Below are 19332 nucleotides of genomic sequence, written 5' to 3' on the forward strand. Positions count from 1 at the left end.
CCGTGCTTACTTCATCTATTAGGAGCACTTTCATTTGTTTCAAATTTCTGCATACTTCAGTAGAAGCTTCTGCTGATAATTTGTAGTATTCTAATTTGTTTTGGTGTTCTACTGGAAGAAGCAGTAGGCGGCATACAGATACAATTCCTATGTGTAGGCAGCTAAACCTGTGGAGGCTGTTACAACAGCCAAAAGGGTGTTGTTTGTTAAGCTTTGTAGAAATGTGCTGATTATTTTAATTAAGAAAGTTTTACCAGAACCAGCTCCACCACTTACATACATGAGCAGAGGTTTATAATTTGTACAGCTAAGTTTTAGTTTCATGTTTAGGAACATGTTCAATTTCTTCAGTGACTTTTAGATGAATGATGAGTTGTTAATCATTTAGCTGTGATTTTAGCATGGACAGGTCTTCTTCAGATTGTTTAGATTGACACATGGTATTTTCTACCTCGGTCATGGCTATTTCGGCTCTCCCAGCATCGTTTGCCAGCACTTGGATGTGGGCTCCCTTTTCCGGACTATCCCTACCCAGTTTGCCTGCCCACTGCACTTGGCCTCACCTACCCCCTCTCTGCTCTTCCACCAGCCTCCTTGCAGCACATGCCCTTCCCCCATCCCCCCACATGTTGCACTTTGAAACACGTGTCTATAAGCCCATAACAAATTAACAATCAATTGCACTTCTCCCTCTACCACTCCCCCTGGCACTTATCCTCAAGCACTTGCATGGTAGCATTGTCACAAGGCCAATATAACCTTCTCTTTTTCTTGTTGTCATTTTACGTATGATATCCCATGTTCCCCCTCCCCCTTCTTGTCTGGTGGTACCTGGAAACACTTGTGTATAGGCGCCATACGAATGTCCAATAACATTGTTTTTGAATGAGTGGTTCTCCAAGTGGTTCTTGGCTTCCTGTAAGGGAAGGTTGACTGCCCTCAGAAGTGTCTTTATCTAGTTGAGCTTCATTCTTCCTCTTGTTGGCATTCATTGTCCAACATTTCTTTGTATTGTTTGAAATTGACATTTGTTAGACTGCTTTCATTAGCTTTGAATACAGCTTCAAATGAGTCACTGTCATCTAATACTACTTCTTGTTTTCTCCAAAGTTCTCTTTGTTGCAGAGATTTAAACAATGACTTTATATGATTAATTAGGCTGGGTTTGGTATGTTTCACTAGGTTTCCTTCACAAGTTGAGACTGAATATTTGCCAGTTGTCTTATCTGGTGTGACATTGTTTTGTAGGAGTAGTTTTGGGCTATGTCGTACAGGCACGTTTTCCAAAGCAGTACTTGTGTTTGGGTAGTATGTGTCAATCAAATTGCTTTTTAAAATGTCCTGGCTGTTGGAATCATTTGTGTCTATCTTGGTAGGATTTTAGTACTCTTTTTCGGGATGAAGCTCGACCAAGCCAGATTATGTGGTCAGATTTGCTATATAAGGCTTTACCTGTTAAACAGTCTGCAGCTTTGTAGCATGCGCATTCTTTGTGGGAGAGGATTTTTATACCAAAGCTGTACATTTTTGTGACAGTGTTTTGTCAGATTATATCTAATCGCAGAGATCTTTCAGCTCTGTTTTCTCAGCTTTGGTGAGATAGGCTGTGACATATCTTGCCACAGCAGTGGAATTGTCTGAAATGTATTGTATGTCTATATTTGCATTCCACAAGAGGGCAATGATTGTATTGTAATCATTGATGTACTTGGATGCTTTGTCCTCTTTAATGTTCAATGTGTTTTTAGGGGATTTGCCTTTTACACTGTGTCTAATAGAAGACATCAAGATATTTACTTGTCGTTTTTTGCAAACTGGTCTAGGGAAGCCAAAGCAACATTTGGTATAGTATTTACCTTTGGTTTTATATCTACATCAGCAGTATTTGCAACACTTATGTTTTTCGAAGCGTAGGATTTGTGTACGAAGGTCGCTATGTATGGTTTCTGAAGGAATGTTGCAGATAATGTATTTTTGAATAAACTGTAAAACAGTGCCATCATAGTGATGGCCAGATTTGGGAGCATAATTTATCCACAAAAGCATGGGAATGTGTAGTGCTCCTCTAGATTGATATTCTTTTCTCCAAAAGAAGTGTTGCTCTTCTCCGAGCAGAGGGGTAGTTTTATTATAGATGAAGAGCAGAATGGCAATGAAGCAATGGTGAAAGTACTGTGACACACTGACAGGGTCAAGAGAACAGAGATCTCCTGGTGTTTTTATATCTATTCCATCTTTATTTTGATTTGAAGTGCATAAGAACTCGTGCAAGTCATCCCATGCGTACTCTGCACAACTTAAAGTAACAAACCATGTGAGTGGGCCTAGGTTCCTTAGCATACAATGTACATCAGCGTGACACTGTAACCAGTATTCTTTTGTACCACGCGTGTTTGCCAAGAGATTTGTGAAAAACGTCATCTTTGTCTTTCATTTTTCAAAGCAGTTGGGTAGTGGACATGTTTAAAAAATGAGTCTGTTTTTAATGTGTGTACAACTCCATAGTTCATTTTCGAAGAGGAGGTAGAAAATGTATTCTACATTTTGTCTGAATCTGCAGTCTTCAGAATACATTCGTAAAGAGCGATATGTCGAATTAGAGTCAGATTCGACGATATTGAAGTAAAATCATTTACACTTGCCTACCAAAAGAAGCAGATGAATCGGAATACCACCTTTTTTTGGCTCAGTTTCAGGAAAAAAAACAAGGTTTACGAAAAACGGGATTCAAATCCAACCACACCTTTGATTTGGAAGTATTAAAACAAAAACGAAAAATGAGAATGCAAATTCGATTATGTATGAAAGACAACAATTCTGAAAATAAAAAAGTGAAAAGACACATAATTCAAACCTACAAAAATTGGCTGAAATCGCATAAGGCAATCATGATCCAGTGTGATGCTGAAACCAAGTTGGCAAAACTTACGAGCAAAAATACTAGGAAATTCTGGAGCATCATCAACAAACTCGAGGGTACCCAACATGCTATTCAGTGTAACATGGTCCTGGAAAACGAATGGATTACCCATTATAATCAGCTGTATAGCAAAAAAGGCAATAGAAAAGATCTGCTACTCCCCACTTTTGACACACTGGGATCTCAGATTCGAGAAGATCGTTATTTTGAACATCATCAGAAATCTGAGAACATCGTGAGCCCCGGGACCCGATGGGCTGGCAAACTTTACTTTAAAAGCTAATGCCGAACACTGGGCTGTTTTTTGCTATACCCTCTTCCCTAAGATTGCTGTCACTTGCGCCACAAGGAAACAGAGCCAATCCTAAGGATTACCGACAAATTGCACTTCTTGACTTGCTGGGTAAAATGAATGCGACCATCCTCCAACGACAACTAATGGAATGGTGCTTGACGACTGACCATATAGACCCGAGACAAACCGGTTTTGTTAAAGGAGTCGGATGCTGCCTAAATCTCCTCATGGTGAATATCATGAAAAAGGAAACTCTAAAAACAGGTGGAAAGATTAACCTTGCTGTTATTGATCTCTCTCGCGCGTTCGACAGTATCGACCGTGAAATTTTATGGTCGAAATTAGTGAGCTGGAAGTGTCCTGCCAGCTTACTTATGGCCATGAGAAATCTTCACACTCAAAATACGATCCGAATCTGACTTGATCATATGGGCAAACTATCCTCCCATATTTCCACGTATTGCAGAGTTAAACAAGGATGTCCCTTGGCAGCAATCATCTTAAACCTTTTTATGTCTGACATTGACCAGACTCTTGATAGCGCGGTTGCATTTCCACCAAAAATGTACGGATTCCACATAAACTGTTTAATTTATGCAGATTACCTAATTCTGCTGGACGCAACCCCTATAGGTCTGCAAACAAAATCGAATGCGCTAGAAAAGTATGTCCAGACCAACAGACTTACTATTAATCCTTCAAAGTCGTAAATCTTATTCTTGGAAGACCTAAGAGGCACCAATAAAGAGCGGCTAACTCACTTTCTTTGGCGTCTGGAAAATGCACATTTGCATATTACATCAAGCACCAGATACTTGGGCATGTTGATAAACTCTAATCTGAACAACACCCCATGGGTTGTGAGTACAAAAACAAAATGCCATTTACTAGCAAATCAAGCTGCAATTCTAAACAAAAAATATGGTCGGTTCTCCTTACTACCTGTTCTTGACTTTTATAAGCAAAAGGCTGTCCCTGCATTAATACATGGAGAAGAAAGTGCATTAGGCTGTTAATTTCAACTCTGGAATACTCTTGCAAATGTCTTCTGGACAAAGGTTTTACGATTGCCTAAAGGAACGCCTACAGCATGTATCCGGTATGAACTAAGTTTGATTTCCATACATGCTAGAATATGCTGGAATATGCTAACTTCATACCAGAAAATTACAACTAAAGACATTCTTCCACAGTTTAAAATTCTGGAAAACACAGAAAATGGCGATGAAAAGAAGGTTCTAGTACTATGGGTTAATTGCTGCAAGATGATTTTGGAAGATCTGGACACCTGCATTGATACCATACATACTAATCAATCATGTAAAAATTTTCTATGGCAAAAAGACTGGATTACAATGGAAGAACAAAGTCGTCAGCACACCATCATGAAAGACATCCCATGTGCGAAAAGTTCAGTCAATGAAACTCAAAACTATTTGAAACAATTTCCGGATCCTTATCGCCGAAATCTCTACATGGAATTTCACTTGAATCTGTTTGAAACAGCTGAGCGTAAAAGGTTGTGGGTTCAAAACGCAACTATCCCTAAAACCTGTAGATTTTGTGGTTTACATGAAGAGACTTTAAAACATCTAACTATATTTTGTACCGCCTTGCTTATGGAGAGAGCCAGATCCATGGGGACAATCATTTTGAGTCGACCGAGCTTAACTGCTGATGACTGGTGACAAATTTTATTTGATGAATCTGATTGGAAACTAACAGTGGCCCTAACATTATTTTTGAATGCTTTGAACAACCGGATAAAGGAGGAGCTACAAGGTCTTAATCAACAGATCTATGTATTTATGTTACTATGCTACTGTTTTCTTTTAATCTTACTTCTGCTCGGTCTTCCTGTTTTATGTTGTGCTACTTACCTGAGTATTTAGTTTCTTGTGTAACTTGAATTAACGGGAGTTTTGTTTTTTGTATTTTCTAATGTATTATATTTTAAAGGTTTGTAACAAACTAATAAAATAATAAAAAATAAAAAAAAGAGCTGATGCACTAATTTGTGTGGACCTTTCATCATAGTTTCCTCCTTTTCCAGTAGGAAAGAGTAGAGGAAAAAGAATGTGTTTTTACTCTTTTTTCACATATGTTCATTGGGGATCCATTCGCTTCATGCATTTGATATGTTTCTAATGCATCTTCAATGGTGTCTTTGGAGTGAGGTGGGTGAACTGTATACTGGTCTAAAATGATGGCTGCACTAATAGGATCTACATGTTCAAATTGGCCAATTACCAGTGAATCTTGAATTATTTGGGTGGTTTGTTTTCCTCTACGTTTATATCTTTGCAGTATTCATTGTTTTCTTTAAGATATTGTAGGGCTTGTCTAACTTTGTTCAAGTTGACTAGTTGTTGACAAGTCTTTTGTTGGTACACCATTAATCAAAAATTGATCTTTTGGCTGTCGTACTCCGAGAGTTTCTACATTTCCTTTGAGATCTAATGGCAAATCTACTTTGCTACGAATGCCTTTTAGACTCAGATGGAGGTGATTTGGCTGTTTTTAGTTGAAGGCTTATTATAGTTTGAAATGGGTGTACTGTTTGGATTATAATGCTCTCATACAAGCTAAGTTGTTGGAGAGCCTTTCAAAGTGGCAATATTGGTGACAGCACGTGATTGCATTTGGTTATTGTCAAGCATTGTATTGCAGTACGTGCAAACTATTGAGGAGTCAGTTATTTTGTATTTATTTTCTGCTGTTAAATATACAGATAATTGGAACCATTGGGATTCCACATTGTCCTCTATTTATTTTGTAGGCCATATCTACTATTTGTGTGCGTTTCTTGTAAAAAGTTCTGCGACAACAAACACATATCAGAATATGGATTGAGATTATCACCTCTCCTCCCAAATTTGATAGGACAGGAGCAATCAGGCTTCATTCCGGAAAGGCAGACTCATGATAATACAAGGCGATTCATACACCTGGTAGAGAAGATAGGCATTACCAAGACCCCAGCGGTTCTGCTATCATTGGGAGCATTGAGCGCCGAAAATGCCTTTCACCGAGTAGAATGGTCGCTCATTTTTCGCATACTAAAACATATGGGTATGGATGTACAATTTAAAAAAATGATCCAAGCAAACTATAACTCCCCCTCAATCAGAATAGCCATAAATGGAGAAGTCGCAGACAGAGTGAAGGTAACCAGAGGAACAAAACAGGACTGCCCCTTATCCACGCTCCTATATGCCATCTACTTGGAACCTCTCCTAATCAGAATCCGGAAAGCAGACACCTGAAAGGGATAGAAATGGCAGGGATGCCCCACAAGGTAGAGGCGTTCGCGGATGAAATGCTAATGTAACTTACAGATCCAGTAAGGTCGCACCCAGTATCGATAGAGGAACTGGGAAAATTCAGAGCAATCTCAGGTCTAAAAATAAATAGACAGAAGTCGGAGCTACTAATTTTAGCAGGGGACCAAGACGAGATCAGGATAAGGGTGGCATCCCTAAAATAAAGAATAGCAGACAAAGGAATTACATACCTGGGCTTCATCCTCACAGCTTGGATGGAACACCTATATACGCACAGCGTTCTGCAGCTTGTGGAAAGAATTAAGCGGGACCTGGGAGATGGAATCCCCTGATGATCTCGTGGTAGGGTCACATAACCTCAATAAAAATGAACATCCTCCCCGAGCTAATTTATTACTTCCAGGCGATTCCGATCCGGATGCCCAATTCCTTCTTTAAAGCCCTGACTAAGGCGACCATGACATATATCTGGAAGAAACGAAAACCTGTGAGTGGCAAGAAAGGTGCTTATGAAAACATAAGGGGGGAAAGCCCTATTGCACTTCCACAAATATTATGAAGCAGCGCAACTGTGGGTATTAAAGGAAAGGGTCAGGAGAGACCCACGAAAAATCTGGGACACACAAGACAGGGCAGTGGCAGGAACTCCACTAGGGGAGGTCTTATGGAAAGGGAAAAAAACATGTACACCCAAACCTACAAGTTAGCAAAGTGATGAAAGCAGCTCTGAACACTGGGGATGAGTCAACTAAGAGAGGCATCCTAATGGAAGGACAGGCCCCATTTAAACCCATGTTTTGGAACCCAGATTTTATCCCGGGAATGGAGAGCGGGGCATATAGAAAGTGGGAGACAGCGGGATGCACACAAATAGGGGACATGTTCCACAAATAGAATATTCGATCATTTGAGGATTGTAAATAGCTTTTGAGTCTGACAGGTAAAGATACAGATAAATTTGAGCAACTAAGACACTGGTTAGCGTCCCCTACCATTACGCAAGCAATGACGAGAGACCTTACCCCCTTGGAAACATATGCCATGACCCATACAGGCTCTCAGAAACTTGTTTCAGCTTAGTATAAATGTATAAACACACATAAAGAGAAGCTTCAATGGAGCTATATGAAAAGGTGTGAAAATACCCTCGGGGAAACAATCCCTAGGGCGCAATGAGAATGGCTCTGGAAGTACATCCCTAAACTGACACGGGCAATACAGATGAGAGAAATGTGAATAAAAATGTTCATCCAATGGCTCTATAGCCCGGAGAGGTGAAACGCAATGTACCCACAGATGTCCTATCTATGCTGGAGAGGCTGTACACGAATGGGAAGCTAGAGGCATATATAGTGGGACTGCCAGGGAATACGAGGCTTTTGCGATGGGACGAAAAGCCAAATGCAAGGGATGTTTACAGACATAGCCCAAGTAGGAGAAAAAGTGTGGTTGTGTGGGATGTGATATCCAAGGTCGAGGACCTTCATGAAGCCGCAGAAGCAGAGTTTCATGGGTCTACTGATAGCAGCACAGCTAGTCATTGCCCAGAAATGGAAACAACAGTCCCCGCCAACAATCTTTGACTGGCTGGAGAAGTTGTGGGCATTGGCTACTATGGAATGGATTACATACAAAGTGCACTACAAGGCTGTCAGGGCTAACACTACAGGGCTGCTACCGCAGGCCATATTACAGGGCCTGCGGTAGCGGCCCTGTATTTATGGTTAAGTTACTCAACCCGTAGGAAGAGCACTTTTTGGGCAGCTTATAAGTTTGCCCCCTGAAGGAATCCTCATGAAACTTTGCATTAAAAGTATATAGCTTCTCTGATCGATCGTGCTTATAACTTTGGCACCATTTTACGAACCCTCACCAAACTTTGCAGAATTAGTGTATGGCCACCCTTGAATGATTATGCAAAGTTTGGTGTGCATATAAAGGCTATTAAGTTTGAAATGGTGTGGAGCATTGCATGCAGCATTCTAACATCTGTCGCATTGCAAGCTTGACTGATAATTGTATATCCATTATCAATGAATTGTGTAGTCCAGATTATTAGACTGTATAAAATTTGTAATCTTTCATGCAGCATTTTCATATTTCCAACGACGTTGGTTGAAAATATTTATTTAGAACTCATTGGAACACTTTATGTATACTAAGATTTGAACAACATACTAGAATGACTAATGGTATTTTTTAAGGGACTTATTTTAGATTCAGTCCTCTTTCCCCCCTTTTTTGAATGGCAGTAGATTTTTCTTATGCTGCTCTGACCCCCAACTGCAGTGGTGGTGATTGGTTGACATGTACTTTATTCTTGCGTATTTAATATGAGCTGTGAATTTATATGCAGTTTTATTATGTATTTTGTACTATTTTTCTTGCGTTTTAATATGTGACTAATAAAAGATGCTATTTTTATACTATCCTTGACCTGGCCTATCCCCTCCTTGGTTTTACTAATTGATGTCTAATTAACCCGCTTGATTCCTCTAGGTGGTTGTGCCGTGTCACCCACCCTTTCCACCCTGTTCATTTGGCTCTTTGTTGTTCCCCGGGTCCACGTTGTAGGGGTTGCCTATCCTTGGTTATAGAAAAGTTTAAGAACAACCGTGCATATTTCTGCATTATAGGGTTGGTCAAACGCTGTTTTTGGATGGCTTATAACTTTGGCGCCACTCAGTGTAACTGCATGGGCATAACATCCGTTTAATTTTAAAAAATCCCTGAATTTGATAGGTTTTTATTCGTTTTTCTACTGAATATATATATATATATTGTAAAAAGGAAAGAGTAATTGCACTTCTCCACACGAGGACAGCACTCTTCGCGGTTTAGGACGCCAAAAGTAAATCAATTCACCATTGACCAAAGGTTTTCATGCCATATCCAGTTTTATTCAAGGCATTTAGACTCATGTATATATATATATATTTTACACAGCCACGCTAGTGGCTGTGTAGTTATGGTTAAGTTGCTGTTTCCATAGGAAGAGAGGAAGAGCCCTTTTTGAGTGGCTTATAACTTCGCTCTCCCTGGACGAATCCTCACCAAACTTTGCAAAAAAAAGTATATGGATCACTCTGAATTTTTTTGCAAAGTTTGGTGAGGTTTGGTCCAGGGGGGGCAAAGTTAAAAGGGGGGTCCCAAAACTAATTTTTTTCCCATAGACTGAATGGGGAAAAAACTTTGCTCACGCCTACAGCCCAAACTGCTGGACCAAATGTGGTGAAAATCCATCCAGTAGTGTTTTTTAAAACGACCAAAAAGTAGGTCACAAAAAATTAGTGATATCTGTTCGGTCTGCGGACACACTTCCCTGTTCGCTCCGCGGACAGTGCCCTGATTGGCCAACCGGCTTGTGTCATGTCCACGGACATGCAACGTGTTCGCTGATTGGTTGATGAAGAGCGTGAAGCGTGTCAGATTTTCGGGAATGTCCGCCAACTTGGATTCGCGGATGTCCGCGGAGAGCGCAGTGAAACTTGGTGGAAAAATACTATTTAGTAGAGTGTGTTGGTGTGTAAAACTGTTTGGGGAGGGTGGGCGAGAAAGAGATGGGTTAAATGTTGTATTTATTTAGGAGGTAGACCCCCGTATTGTGTTCGCTTTGTCCGCGGACAACACGGATGTCCTGAAATGTTCTAAATAAACGAAATGGGGGTGTCCTGAGGACACTACGCCTGTACGTATGGTTCGTAGGCAAGTTGAAACTGTTCTAAGAACACATCATGTGTCCTGGGATGTTCGTCAATAAACAAAATGAGGTGTCCTGAGGACGGTGGATGTTCATCAGTAAACAAAATGGGGGTGTCCTGAGGATGGTATGCCTGTCCGTACTGTTCGCAAGCAAGTTGAAATTGTTCTAAGGACACATGAAGGGTCCTGGGATGTTTGTAAATAAACGAAATGGGGGTATTCTGAGGACGCTACATCTGTTCGTATTGTTCGCAAGCACGCTGAAACTGTTCTAAGAACACTTGCGGTGTCCTGAAATGTTCGTAAATAAATGAAATGGGTGTGTCCTGAGGACACTGTCCGTATTGTTCGCTGGCAAGTTGAAATTGTTCTAATAACACATCATGCGGGTAATTCATAGAAATGTGCGCACAAGTGGCCCATGCGGCTGGCGCACAGTGTGCGCGTGCGAATCTCTGCGCCAGCCGTGTGCGCTAAAATCCATTTCCACGCACAGCGCATTCATGGATTTTAGCTACCAAAACCAGCAGTGGCGCACAGTGGCGCAGCGACCCTGCAGCAGAGCCAGTTACGCCCTCAGGAACACCCCTCGCGCAGGGAAAAGCCATCAAAATCCCCAATCCAGCGCAAAGGGCTGCGCTAACCCTGTACCAGCACATCAAGCGGGAAACGTGTATTACTGTGGTTCGCGGGAAGTTTCACATGCGATAGGCCCTGTGCGAGTGGGGTACGTGTATTACTGGGGTTCGCGGGAAGTCTCACACGCGATTGGAGCAGGGTACATGTATTTCGGGGTTGCGCAGGAAGTTTCACGCGTGATTGGCCCTGTGCGAGTGGGGTACGTGCATTACTGGGGTTTGCGGGAAGTTTCACACGCGAAGGGGCCTGTGCGAGTGGGGTACGTGTATTTTGGGGGTTCGCGGGGAGTCTCACACTCGATTGGAGCCGGGTACGTGTATTCCTGGGGTGCGCGGGAAGTCTCACATGCGATTGGAGCAGGGTACGTGTATTTCGGGGGTGCGCGGGAAGTTTCACACGCGATTGGCCCGGTGCGAGTGGGGTATGTGTATTACTGGGGTTCGCGGGAAGTTTCACACGCGAAAGGGCCTGTGCGAGTGGGGTACGTGTATTTTGGGGGTTCGCGGGAAGTCTCAGATGCGATTGGAGGCGGGTACATGTATTGCTGGGGTGTGCAGGAAGTCTCACACGCGATTGGAGCAGGGTATGTGTATTTCAGGGGTGCGCAGGAAGTTTCACACGCGATTGGCCCTATGCGAGTGGGGTACGTGTATTACTAGGGTTCGCGGGAAGTTTCACACGCGATTGGAGCAGGGTACATGTATTTGGGGGTGCGCAGGAAGTTTCACACGCGATTGGCCCTGTGCGAGTGGGGTACGTGTATTACTGGGGTTCGCGGGAAGTTTCACACGCCATTGGAGTAGGGTACGTGTATTTTGGGGGTGCACGGGAAGTTTCAAACGCGATTGGCCCTGTGCGAGTGGGGTACATGTATTACTGGGGGTCGCGGGAAGTTTCACACGCGAAAGGGCCTGTGTGAGTGGGGTATGGGTATTTTGGGGGTTCGCGGGAAGTCTCACACGCGATTGGAACCGGGTACGTGTGTTCCTGGGGTGCGCAGGAAGTTTCACATGCGATTTTGCTGTCAGAGCGGGGTACGTGTATTTTGGGGGTGAGCGGGAAGTTTCACACGCGATTGGCCCTGTGTGAATGGGGTACGTGTATTACTGGGGTTCACGGGAAGTTTCACACGCGATTGGAGCCGGGTACGTGTATTCCTGGGGTGCGCGGGAAGTTTCACATGCGATTTTGCTTTCAGAGCGGGGTACGTGAATTTCGGGGGTGCGCGGGGGGGGCCTACACGTGAATTGGCAGTGTGGGTCCTCCCAGGTGTTCCCTCTACACCCTCCACGGCCCCTGCAGGCAGCCCACACCACAGGGGACTACCCTGCATCCCTGGTCATGTCCCGCAGGCAGCCCATCCACCATGGCCATGCCCCCCAGCCAAGCCACATGTCACCTTGCACTACTGATCACCAACTCATGTCCCCTTGCACCCCCACCCCCCAGCACTGAGGGGCACCTGTCAGCAGGTCCCCAGTCATGTCCCACTCATGTCCCCCTGCACCGCCACCCCCCAGCACTGAGGGGCACCTGCCAGCAGGCCCCCACTCATGTCCCCCTGAACCCCCAACCCCCAGCACTGAGGGGCACCTGCCAGCAGGCCCCCACTCATGTCCCACTGCACCCCAACCCCCAGCAGTGAAATACCGATCGCATGACACAAACCAAAAGTCAACTATGTACATCAACACATGTCCGTCACACACATACACTGGTTGGCATTGCTTGTGTAAACCCACATTTTCACATGCATCAACCCAATGAGCGAATCCCACACATGGAACTAAAAAATGAAAATGTATTATGTACATAAAATCAAAAATGAAATGAAAGCATACCAAAATATGGAACATGAAATGAAAAGCATATGAAAAAGATGATTGAATGAAAATGATAACCAATCCAAAAAAATTAGAAAAAAAACAGTCCAAAGTCACCCTCCAACAACGCAAATCCAAAGGAAATGTAAAATAAAATCTCCATTGCTTCATGTTCATAATGCAAAAAAAAAAAAAATGAATATGATGAAACTATATACAATCCATTGTCCAAGGATGTAAAGGGTCCATGATCCCAACCAAACAAATGAAACCTACCTAACAAACTACCTAAAAATATAACTATATACAAATTTGTGTGGCATTGTCCATTGACCGCAAATAAAAGGAAAACGAAAAGGAAAACTAACTCTAAAAACTATTTACAAGGGCAGCGGGCTAGTCCGACGGCTCACTTTTGGATGTCCCGGGCCAGGGCATCATCGAACTCCTGCTCAATGTCCTGGAGGCAGTCCTCTTCCATGGCCCCGAGGGTTCGCAGGGACGACGACATGTTCTCCTCCAACTCCCTGCAAATTGCCTCGAGGCACTCGGCCCACCTCAGGGCCCTCTGCATGGAGTTCACCGCCCTGACCATCGTGAGCCGTGCCTCTTCTGCCCGCTCCCGCTCCACATCTATAGCATGGCCTAACCGCTGCCACACGGAAGACACTTCCAGTCCTGAGTCCTCCTGCCCTCTGGCCGATACCTGCCCCTCCGATGTCGAAGGCCCCGAACCATGATGGCTCACACCTTGTTGCTGCTGCTGCTGTGCCACTGCCTGTGTCCTGGCTCTTGCTGCCTGCACACCCTCCTCCGGCTGGGGTGCAGTTGTTGAGGTGGCCACCCCTGCTGGACGTCTGACTCCCGACTGTGGCAAGGATGTGTCCTCCACCAGCATGGCTGCAGGGTCAGAGGCATCTCCACAGGGTACCCAGGTGATACATGGGTGGGAAGATGGCATGGAGGATGACTGGCGCGTAGGGGGTTCAGATGAGGAGGGGGTCACAAGGAGGTCCAGCATACGGAGGAATCCAGCACTGGTGACCCGTCGCAGCAGGTCAACGTGGTCAAAGAGGCAGCCGGGATGACGTGCAGTCTCTTCGCGAAAAGACTGCACGTCACCTCGCATGCCCGATTGACGCAACGCTATCCCGGCCAGGACAGGCTCAACACGGTCCCGGATAGCCACGTCCGCAGGGAGAGGAAGGCCAGTTGTTCTGCGCTCATCCCCTCCCTGAAAACGGGTCTGGACGTAGGCATCCCTGCTGTTGCCAGATGATGCGGTGGCAGGATCAGGGACAGGATTGCACACAGGCACCTCTGCGGCGGCCTGTGCTTCCTCCTGTCCCTGGTCCTGCACTGCACCACTAGCACCCATGGAATCCCCACCTCCAGACCCCGTGTGTGTCCCTTCCATGGCCTCCTCCTCCACCAAACCCCCCACCAACCTGGATGACTCCATGCCATCTTCCTCCGTCGGACCCTGTGGGGTCTCAGCTGCCCCTTCTGCTGTCGAGGAGTCCACCTCCAATCTCCGCCTCTTGGACCTACCCTCGGCAGCTGCGGCCTGGGACGCGGCACCAGACTCCTCACTCCCCGACGAGATGACAATCTGGGAGGGGAGCCGGGCCTTGCGTCTCCGGCTGGTGGGACGATCCCTGCCACTGTGCTCCACAGCACCCTCTCCGCCCTCTTCTTCAGTTGACGCTGCAGACAGGGAGAGCTAAAACACAGGCATCAGGGCACTGTACAATGGACTGATACACACATGACAGTTGCACATGAGTGGCAATGTTTAACTTCAGACACAGCATATCACTCCATGACACAGATGTCATTTTAACTCACACACATGAACATTTCAACAGCAATATTGCACCAGGCAGCACCATCCATACACATACAACAGCATGAACAGCCAAAGGTGAGCCTGACATCACATGAAACACAAGGAGTGCACTAGACATGCACAAACGCCACCACACTTACATGCATGTCTACATCTCCTCCAACTGTTGCAGTGATGAGATCGCCATACATGTCACATCTGCCATTCATCCTTCTACATATCAGTGTCACGTGCATCCATGTTGCATCACAGTGTCACACTTGTCAGATAAACATACATGCACATGTACACAGTGCAGATACATGCATTATGAACCACCATCCATGCCACAACCATGCCAATGTGCATACACAGAAATTCAAACATGTGTGCTCCCACACCTGCATTTGCCCAGCATGCTTACCAACACATACACCATCAATGTGTCTCACAACTGAGAGGACTCACATGTGGCAGCCTCACGCCCATGTTCATACACATCCCTGCATGGCCCTACATAAACACATGTGCAACCTGCACACTACTGGCACACCACAACACACACAGCGTACTATCAACATGCAAGTACACTTACCGCTCGACTCCAGACGGGTCTGCCTCTCAAGGATCTGGACATAGAGCACTGGGCATATGCGTTCCAGGACCCTCATTTGATGGTTCGACAGCTGGCCCCGGCGCCCCTTGGCATCTGCTGCCTTAGCGGGCCTTGTTGAGGGTCCTGGACCGGAGGTCCTCCCAGCACTTCTTGACATGATGATGACATGATGTAAGTCGCGGACTGCCACCCCCTCCGCGTAGATGGCAGTCACAATGTCCATCCAGATCCTGGTCCGTCCTTCATTATCGGCGTGCAAACTTCCAAAGAGGGCATCATACTGCCCCAGGACTTGCTCCGCCAGGACACCAACTTCGGTGGCAGTAAAGCTGGTGGCCCTCTGCCTCTCTAGGCTGGGGGTTGCCAGTGCTGCCAGATGGTGTTGTGCTGGACATAGCAACCCCAGAGGCAGGAGTGGGTGGGCAACTGGGTCCTGGGACTGGGCTGTGGAGTGATGGAATCCCAGTCGGGAGTCTTCGGTTCCAGCAGGGGTGGTCACAGCAACTACACCCCTGGCTGACGTGCAGGCAGCAAATGGCAGGGCACGTGGGCAGCAGGCAGTCAGGCAGCAGCAGATGGCAGGTGGGAGCGTGCTCAGGGCTCTGGGGGGCAGTAATTCAGCCTTCTGGGCAGGAGCGTGGTCTTCCATGTGTTTTCGCGTGGCCAGCTTGACACAGAGTGATTTGGCACGTGAAAAAATTGCACGCCAGCGTGTAATTCGAGGAAAGGGCCTTAGCGCGTAAGCGCGTCGGCACACGCACGTGATTTCATTGGACCAAAGGCCCTTAGCGCGTAAGCGCTTAAGTGACATTACGCGCGCGGGCATTTCCCTCATAGCACGTGATGACAGAGCAAAAACTGCATGTCCGAGTGTCATTGCATGTTATTGGAGGAAAGCGCCCTTGTACACGGGTATCTGACGTGTACATGTGGGCCGGTTTAAAAGCTATGGATGCCATCAGGTTTCAGATGAAAATCTGGAAAGTTGGCAGCAAAATGCACTGTGTTCTGTAAGATAGCCAGAAACACAATGAGAATGAGCTCTAGGGTGTGGCCTTTTATAGGGGTGCTTGTGCGTGGTTCGCGGACACGCGTGCTGTCCGCAGACAGATCAAACACCAAAAAAAGGTTCAAAAAGTCCCAAAAAGTATGTAGAAACTCAGGATTACTATTTGGGACTTGTGCTATGGTGAGTTTTTATTGAAAAATATTGTGGATTGCTTGAAAAGGTAGTTTTAAATTGTTCGGGGAAACGAACAGTGTTCGCAGTCAGAACACACGCACAGCGTGGGTGCGGTCATATGATAGCTTCACGAACATGTCCACGAAGGGAGCGGGTGTCCGCAGGACATCAAATGCACTGAAACTATTTTGCGCATGCGCGTTGGTGTTCTACGGACACTGTTCGGGTCCTGAAACTAATTAACAGTTACGAACAGGCGTTTGTTTTTAGAACAGTTTCAACTCGCTTGCGAACAATACGAACAGGCATAGAATCCTCAGGACACCCCCATGTTGTTTGTTTTCCAACATCCCGGGACACTTGATGTGTTCTTAGAACAGTTTGAACCTGCTTACTAACCGCACGAACAGGTCTAGGGTCCTCAGGCACCCCCATTTCGGTTATTTACGAACATTTCAGGACACTGTGTGTGTTCCTAGAACAGTTTCAACTCGCCTGCGAACAATACGGACAGGTATAGCGTCATCAGGACACCCCCATTTTGGTTATTTACGAATATTTCAGGACACCGTGTGTGTTCCTAGGACAGTTTCAGCTTGCCTCCGAACAGTACGGACAGGTATAGTGTCCTCAGGACACCCCCGTTTTGTTTATTTACGAACATTTCAGGATACTGCCTGTGTTCTTAGAACAGTTTCGGCTCGCCTGCGAACAATACGGACAGGTCTAGTGTCCGCAGGACACCCCCATTTTGTTTATTTACGAATATTTCAGGACACCGTGTGTGTTCTTAGGACAGTTGCAGCTTGCCTCCGAACAATATGGACAGGTATAGCATCCTCAGGACACCCCTATTTTGTTTATTTACTAACATTTCAGGATACTGCCTGTGTTCTTAGAACAGTTTCAACTCGCCTGCGAACAATATGGACAGGTCTAGCGTCCTCAGGACACCCCAATTTTTTTTATTTATGAACATTTCAGGACACCGCATGTGGTAGTTTGATTGCGGACATCCCGAACAGCAGGTGTGTTCTTAGAACAGTTTCAACTTTCATGCGAACAGTACGGACAGATATAGTGTCCTTAGGACGCCCCCATTTTCGTTTCGTTATCGACATTCTGGTCACCTGCGCTGTCTGCGGACACCTGAACTGCTTTTTAAAAAAAGACAAGAAATGAATTAGGACACAATATAATAATTTTACTTTATTTTATATTGATGTTAAATTGATGACAGAGAAGGTGAGGCAGAAACTGAAACAAAAACAGGAGAATTAGGGGTTTCAATAGGATTCATATGAGGTGAAGAAGGGATGGAAGTCTTATCAAAACGTTTTGGTTCATGGAGAGGGTATGGGGATAATTGACTGGGATATGGTGAGGGGGACAGGTACATGTGGGACAATGGTAGCTTTTGTTTCAAGTGATCCTCCACAAAGTTTTTTAAATTGTTGAAATTTGCCATGAGAAGGTCCATTTTTTCTTCCATGTGCTGGAGAGTCTTATCCAATACTTCTCTTTCTTTACTATTTTACATTTTTGTATCGTCTGTACAAAAAAAAAAATGTATATGTTAAAAGTATATAAAATAATATTTATTAATTGGTTTATATAGTAAAGTGTCTACCATTAGGTTCACTATCTTCAGACATTTCCTCACGTGGGAAATGCTCCTCTAGCCACTCCAGAGTACTAGACATTTCTGTGAGAAAAAAAAATAATATCACTTTTTTTGTATCTAGCTTCTGGTAAGGTGTGTTCTTACTGGTCTGTAGATCTGCTGTTGCTCTTAGTTGTGGAGTTTCTGTGAGGTAATCATGTTGGAAGCCTATCTTTCTTTTTTTGGTATATTCCATTTTACAACATATTGGGCCTCATTACAACCCGGGCGGTAAGGGATTACCGGTACCAGTAAGGGCACGGGTACCGGTAATCCCTTACTGCCCTATTCCGAGTTCCCTTTTCGGGTCCTCCCTTAACGGCTGGCTTTACCAGCCATTAAGGACGGGACCCGCAAAGGGACTTTGGAGGTAATTACGGTACCGCAATTTACGGTACCGTAATTACTGCCTTCCCCATTCCCATTGAGCCCTGTGGGGGCTCAAATGGGAATGGGGAAGGGCCATGGTGAATGGGGAATTACCGCCCCCACCAACCTTGGAATGGGGCGGTAATTCCACCATTCACCATGGCGGAATCGGTAGTTTACCGGTGGCAACCATGGCGCAAATAGCGCCATGGTTACCGCCCGGATCGTAATGAGGCCCATTGTATTTAAATTAATGGTTAATGTGTTATATATATATATATATATATATATTACATGGCCACGGTAGTGGCCATGTAGTTATGGTTAAGTTGCTTTTTCCATAGGAAGAGCACTTTTTGGGCAGCTTATAACTTTGCTCTCCCTGGACGGATCCTTACCAAACTTTGTAAAAAAAAAAAGTATTTGGGTCACTCTGAATTTCTTTGCAAAGTTTGGTGAGGATTCGTCCAGGAGGGGCAAAGTTATAGGGGGGGTCCCAAAACTTTTTTTTTTCCCATAGAAATGGGAAAAATGTTTTGCTCGCGTCTACAGCCCAAACCGCTGGACAGATTTTCACCAAATTTGGACCAGGAGCAGCGGCTTGGTCCTGAAAGGGTGCTTTTGCAAATTTGGTGAAAATCCGTCCAGTAATTTTTTTTAAATGACCAAAAAGTAGGTAAAAAAAAATTAGTGATATCTGTGTTCTTCCTGATTGGCCAATCGGCTTGTGTGATGTTCGCAGACATGCAACGTGTTCGCTGATTGGACGGCGTGGAGCGTGAAGCGCGTCAGATTTTCGGTAGCGCCCGCCATCTTGGATTTGCGGTCGTCCGCGGACAGCGTGGTGAAAGTTTGTTCAAAATTTGTATTTAGTAGAGTGTTTCGGTGTGTAGGAGTGTTTGGGGAGGGTGGGAGTGCATGAGATAGGATGAAAGTTGTGTTTTTTATGTGTTAGACGTTCTTTTTGTGTTCGATCTGTCTGCGGACATCACGGGTGTTCTGAAATGTTC

This window comes from Ambystoma mexicanum, chromosome 5p (assembly GCF_040938575.1).
Source record: "Ambystoma mexicanum isolate Mex_15411 chromosome 5p, UKY_AmexF1_1, whole genome shotgun sequence".
NCBI classification, from domain to species: Eukaryota; Metazoa; Chordata; class Amphibia; order Caudata; family Ambystomatidae; genus Ambystoma; species Ambystoma mexicanum.